The following is a 6,007-nucleotide window of genomic DNA, read 5'->3' on the forward strand; positions in this document are numbered from 1 at the left end:
CGGTGAAATGGCTATTGAGTTACATCTGCAATTTCTAATACGGAATAATAACACAGACCTCATGATTCTAAAAAACACAAAGGATGCAGTACGGAATTCAGTATGCCACACAGCAACTGTCATAGCAAACTCTTTCATGCACTGTGGGACTACCAGTGACCAGTTTCTTAGAGATAACTTGGAATGGTTGGCCAGAGCCACCAACTGGGCTAAATTTACTGCTACAGCCAGTATGGGTGTAATTCATAAGGGTCACAAGAAGGAAGCATTGCCTTCCCAAAGACACCTTCCCAAAGACACATCTCCAGGGTCAGCCTACCAGGAAGGTGGGGGGCTCTATGCACTAGGGCTCATCCATGCCAATCATGGTGGCAACATAATCAATTACCTACTGAATCAGTTCAAGAATGCCAGCAACGATATCGTTTGGCATGGAGGCAGCCTGGGCCTTGGTTTGGCTGCCATGGGAACTGCATGCCAGTATGTTTATGATTTGCTAAAAACCAACCTTTACCAGGATGATGCTGTGACAGGAGAAGCAGCTGGCTTGGCCCTAGGTTTGGTTATGTTGGGCTCTAAAAATGCCCAGGCTATCAAGGACATGGTTGGCTATGCCCAGGAAACCCAGCATGAGAAGATCCTGCATGGTCTCACCGTCGGCATTGCCTTAGTGATGTATGGGAGGATGGAAGAGGCTGATGCACTCATTGAGTCTCTCTGTCGGGATAAAGACCCAATTCTTCGAAGGTCTGGAATGTGTATAGTGGCCATGGCTTATTGTGGCTCTGGTAACAACAAAGCTATTCGATGCCTGCTACATGTTGCTGTCAGCGATGTTAATGATGATGTTAAGAGGGCAGCAGTAGAATCACTTGGCTTCATTCTATTCAGGATCCCTGAGCAGTGTCCCAGTGTGGTCGCTCTGCTGTTGGAGAGTTACAACCCCCATGTGTGCTACAGAGCTGCGATGGCCCTGGGCATCTGCTGTGCTGGTACAGGAAACAAGGAAGCAATTAATTTGCTAGAACCAATGACAAATGTCCCTGTGAACTACGTGAAGCAAGGGGCTCTCATAGCCTCCGCGCTCCTCATGATCTAGCAGACTGAGATCACATGTCCAAAGGTGAATCAGTTCTGACAGCTGTATTCTAAAGTCATCAGTGATAAGCATGATGATGTCATGGCCAAGTTTGGCGCTATTCTGGCCCAGGGCATACTAGATGCAGGTGGCCATAATGTTACAATCTCCTTACTGTCCAGAACCGGGCACACACATATGCCTTCTGTGGTTGGCATCCTTGTCTTTACCCAGTTGGTTCTGGTTTCCTCTCTCATACTTTCTGTCATTGGCTTATACCCCTACCTGTGTCATTGGCCCAAACAAGGATTTAAAGATGCCGAAGGTACAGTATAAATCAAACTGTAAACCATCCACATTTGTGTATCCTGCACCTCTGGAAGTACCAAAAGAAAAAGAAGAGGAAAGGTTTCTACTGCTGTGTTGTCTATTACTGCCAAAGCCAAAAAGAAGGAAAAAGCAAAAGGAAAAAAAGAGGAAGAGAAAATGGAAGTGGACGAAGCAGAGAAAAAAGAAGGAAAAGAGAAGAAAAAGGAACCTGAGCTGAATTTCCAGCTATTAGATAACCCAGCCCGAGTTATGCCTGCCCAGCTGAAGATCCTCACCATGCCAGAGACCTGTAGATACCAACCTTTCAAGCCACTGTCCATCGAGGCATCATCATTCTGCAGGACACCAGCGAAGACATTGAGGAGCTGGTGGAACCTGTGGCAGCACATGGCCCCAAAATCGAGGAGGAAGAGCAAGAGCCAGAGCCCCCAGAACCCTTTGAGTATATCGATGACTAAGGGACCAGACATGTCAGACTTCATAAGTGTTTCATTCAAGGACATTGTCTCACTGTCCCTCTCCTCATTTACTTGCGTGATACATAATTTTCCCCTTTTCAGCCCTTTCCTGCACCTGTAACCAGAGAGTCCTTTGCTTCCCTGCGCCTGCCCCATATTACATTACCATTGCTACTCTGTGGCTGTCTGTACACCTTACAGGCCCTGAGGATGGACGGAGACAGCTGCAGCATGTGAGCCTGCCCGGTGCTCCTCTCCTCAGCAGTCTCACTCAGCGTGGGGCTCATGCCTATAATTCCAACACTCTGAGACAGCGGCAAGAGAATTGCATGTTCAAGCCAAGACTGGGCAACTTAGTGAGACACCATCACCCCAAAATAAAATTATTTTGAAAGAAAAAAAATAAAAGGACAGACCCTCTTATGTGAATGGCGTGGGGACCACTGGAAAATAGCCATACCCCAGTGCTGAATCCCTCCTGACTATGTATCTATTCCCTCATTACTCTCCATCCCCCAAGGTGAACAGTAGCATTTTCTTATAGACAGTGAAGCAGGCTTGTATTAGAAAAAAAAAAAAAAAAAAAAACAAAAAAACAAAACCTCAGCTATCTTCTATTCAGCAAATTGTTGGGGTAATAGATACATATATTTGTCAGCAGAAAAATGCAGATGTGCAAGAAATCGTTTAACTTTTGTAATTTAAATTGAACTTTGCTTCCATTGTGAGCCCCATTTCGAGTATTACTTTAATCACAGTGAAGGGCATTTTCCCACATTTCTGGGTGGCCTCCAGGATCCCAAAGATAGCCTCTGACCTGCATATCCCTGGCTGCACCAGCATCCTATGGGATCTGTCTCAGCTGTGGTGGTCTATTTGCTTGTACCCTTGCTGGCCCAATCCTTATCTCTGATGGCCTTGTCCTTGGAGGCCTGCTGTATCTCAGCTAAACTCCTGTGTCCCTTTTGGCACACAATGAATTTGCAGGCTCTGTGGTGGACTCAGGGGACTTGGATTATCCAGGGCACTTCACAGTTTGGGAGTTACTCTCAGCTGGCACAATTCATTTGATTTTCCCCACTTTGCTGGCTCTTGGGAGTCCTGGAAGTTCTGGCTCCAACTGTCACATGAGTGCTCAGCCTTCTCGATTGGAGGGTCTTCCTACCACCCTGAGATCTTTCTGGATTTGGGTCCCTCAAACCTGTGTGCATTCAATGAAGGAAAAAAGACAACAGGCAAAGCTCCTTTTCTTAGGAATCATGTGTCATGTAACTCTCTTCACTATTCTGCTTGGGAATTTATTCTAGTGAAAGCATAGATGAGTACCTGCTGTCAAATTCATTCCCTCTAGATTTCTTTCCAATAGATTTTCTTAGAAATTTACTTTTACTTTCTGAAGTGATTACAGATTCACACAAAGTTATAATAAATAGATTAAGACAACACTGTGCATGCTTCACCCTTTTCCCCAATGGTAACATGTTGCACAACAGTAGCACAGTATTGTAGCCAGGAAACTGACACTGGCACAATCTTAGTCCATTGTAACTTGTTTTACAGGCACTTTCATGTGTGCATGCACATGTGTGTGTTTTGTTCTATGCAGTTTATGATAGAGTCATCCAATCATCACTGCGGTTGAGATATAGAACAATTCAATCAACATAAAAACAGCTGTGCTGCCTTTTTATAATTACACCTGCACTCTCCATGACATCTCCATCAGTAAGCTCTAATAATAGGTTCTGCATCTATATAATTCTGCCATTTCAAACATTAATATAAATGAAATCACACAGTGTGTGAGCTCTGGGGTTCAATTTGTTCACGCAGCAAATTTCCCTCCAGATTCAAGCAAGTTGTTGCACGGATTAATAGTTTGTTTCTTTTTGTTGCTGTGTAGTGTTCTGTTGTATGGATGTTACACACTGTGTAAAGGTTGAAAGGTTGAAAGTTGAATGATGGCTGACTTGTCTCCATTTTGGATATTGTGAGCAGTCAATACAGTTCAATAGTAATGAACATCTGTGTGAAGGTTTTCATTAGAACAGTATAATTTCTCTGGGATAAATTCCCATGAGTGCGATTGCTAAGTCATGTGGAAATTTGCATGTTTAGTTTAATAAGAAACTGCCAAATTGTTTTCCATTTCCACTAGGAACAGACGAGTGATCCAGTTTCTCTGCATTGTTGCCAGCATTTTATGATGCAGTTTTCTATTTAGCTGTTCTGATAGACATGCAGTGTTGTCTCATTGTGGTTTTACTTTGTAATTTCCTAATGGCTACGGATGTGAAACATCTTTTCATATCTTTATTCGTCATCTGTGTCCTGTCTGGTGTGGCATCTGGTCATATCTTCAATTTTCTAGTTGGTCTATTTGCAGGGGTTTTGTTTGTTATTACTGTTTGAGAATTCTTTACATACTCAAGATATTCCATGGCCGGCCAATCTTTTAAAAAAAATTTTATTTATTTATTTATTTACTTACTTACATACAGGGTCTCGCTCTGCAGTGTGGACTGATAGTGATCCTCCTGTCTTAGCCTCCCCAGTGCTGGGATTGTAGGCATGCACCACCATGTCTGGTTTCAGTGACCAGCACAGTGTGCCGAGGGTTTCAGGGCTGGCATAGCATGCAGTACTGGGGATTAAACCTGGGTCCTTGAGCTTGCCAGGCAAGCACTTAGACCACTGAGCTATTTCCCTACCCCTGGCTGGCCAATCTTTTGCTTTGACTGGATTGCATTCAGTGAAGAGGAATTATTTGGGGCCACATAAAAAATATATAATGTGTATGTACTAGTGACAAAATTTCTTTTTTAAAAATATTTTCACTGTAACATTTTAAAAGGAAGACAGCATAAACATAAAACTAGTGGACTATTTGACCTTGTTTTTATGAAACCAATTCAGCAATATCTGGTTCACTGGAAGTGGCTGCCCAAGGTTAACAATTAAATAAGAAAACTTGCATGACTACTTAGCACAATACATACCTGCCTTCACTACCATTATTGGTAACTACCACAGTATCTTATTCCCCCAATCACACAAGCACACGGAGCATCAGATATACACGGGGCTCAATTTCAGACTGTGAGGTTAGCACAGAACTGAACTCTTCCTTATGAACCATCCCACTGTCACGTCTGCACTCCGTACTCAAGCACTGCACAATTGGGCCTGGGAGGTAGTTCAGTAGAATAAGCACTTGCCTGGCAAGCGCAAGGTCCACAGTTCAATCCCCGGTACCGTAAAAAAACAAAACAGGGGCCAGGGAGATGGCTCAGTAGAATAAGCGCTTGCCTGGCAAGCACAACGGCCTGAGTTCAGTCCCTGGTTCTGCCAAAACCAAAACCAACCAACCAAACAAACAAAAAAAGTACTGCATAATCAAGTCATAAAAAATCCCTAAGAATCACATAATAGGAAGGGATTGGGGGCACGTACCTGTAGTCCTAGCACTTGAGAGGCTGAGGCAGGAAGACTGCAAATTCAAGGTCAGCATGGGATTTTTCCAAGGCCAGCCTTCATAGTGAGACCATAAAAACAAAATCACATAATAATGTTACACCTCATCTTGTAGGGCCACATTATGAGCCATGCAGAGCCACACAGCCCGTAGGACTTGGGTGGGTGTTGGATACATCTATACTAGACTTTTGTTAGATATGTGGTTTGCAAGTATTTTCTTCCAGTCTGTGCCTTGTGTTTTCATCTTCTTAAAGAGTCACTCACCAAGCAGAAAATTTTAATTTTCAAGAAGTTTTATTTCTCAAATTTTCCTTTTATAGATTGTGATTTTGGTGTTAAATCTAATCATTCTTTGCCTAGTTCTAGGTTTTTATGATTTCTCTCTATTTTTTCTCAAAAATTTTATAACTTACATTCTAGTCCATCATTCATTTTGAGTTATTTGTAAGAAGTGTGATGTTCAAATTCAAGTTCTGTTTTTGGCTGAGGTTTTCCAGCTGTTCTGAAAGAGCTAGCAGTCCTGTACTGGGTAGTTTTGTACCTTTCTTAAAAATCAGCCAATGGGGCCGGGAGATGGCTCAGTAGAATAAGCGCTTGCCTGGCAAGCACAAGGGCCTGAGTTCAATCCCCGGTTCTGCCAAAAAAAACAAAAAACAGAAAAACA

The 6,007-nt window shown here is 43.0% G+C and overlaps 1 pseudogene; it reads left to right on the forward strand.

Moving 5' to 3' along the window:
• The first annotated feature begins 1 nt into the window (after position 1).
• On the forward strand, positions 2 to 1,870 carry LOC101572819 (annotated as a pseudogene).
• Positions 1,871 to 6,007: the final 4,137 nt, after the last annotated feature.

Source organism: Octodon degus, unplaced genomic scaffold (assembly GCF_000260255.1).
Source record: "Octodon degus isolate 3935 unplaced genomic scaffold, OctDeg1.0 scaffold00060, whole genome shotgun sequence".
NCBI lineage: Eukaryota > Metazoa > Chordata > Mammalia > Rodentia > Octodontidae > Octodon > Octodon degus.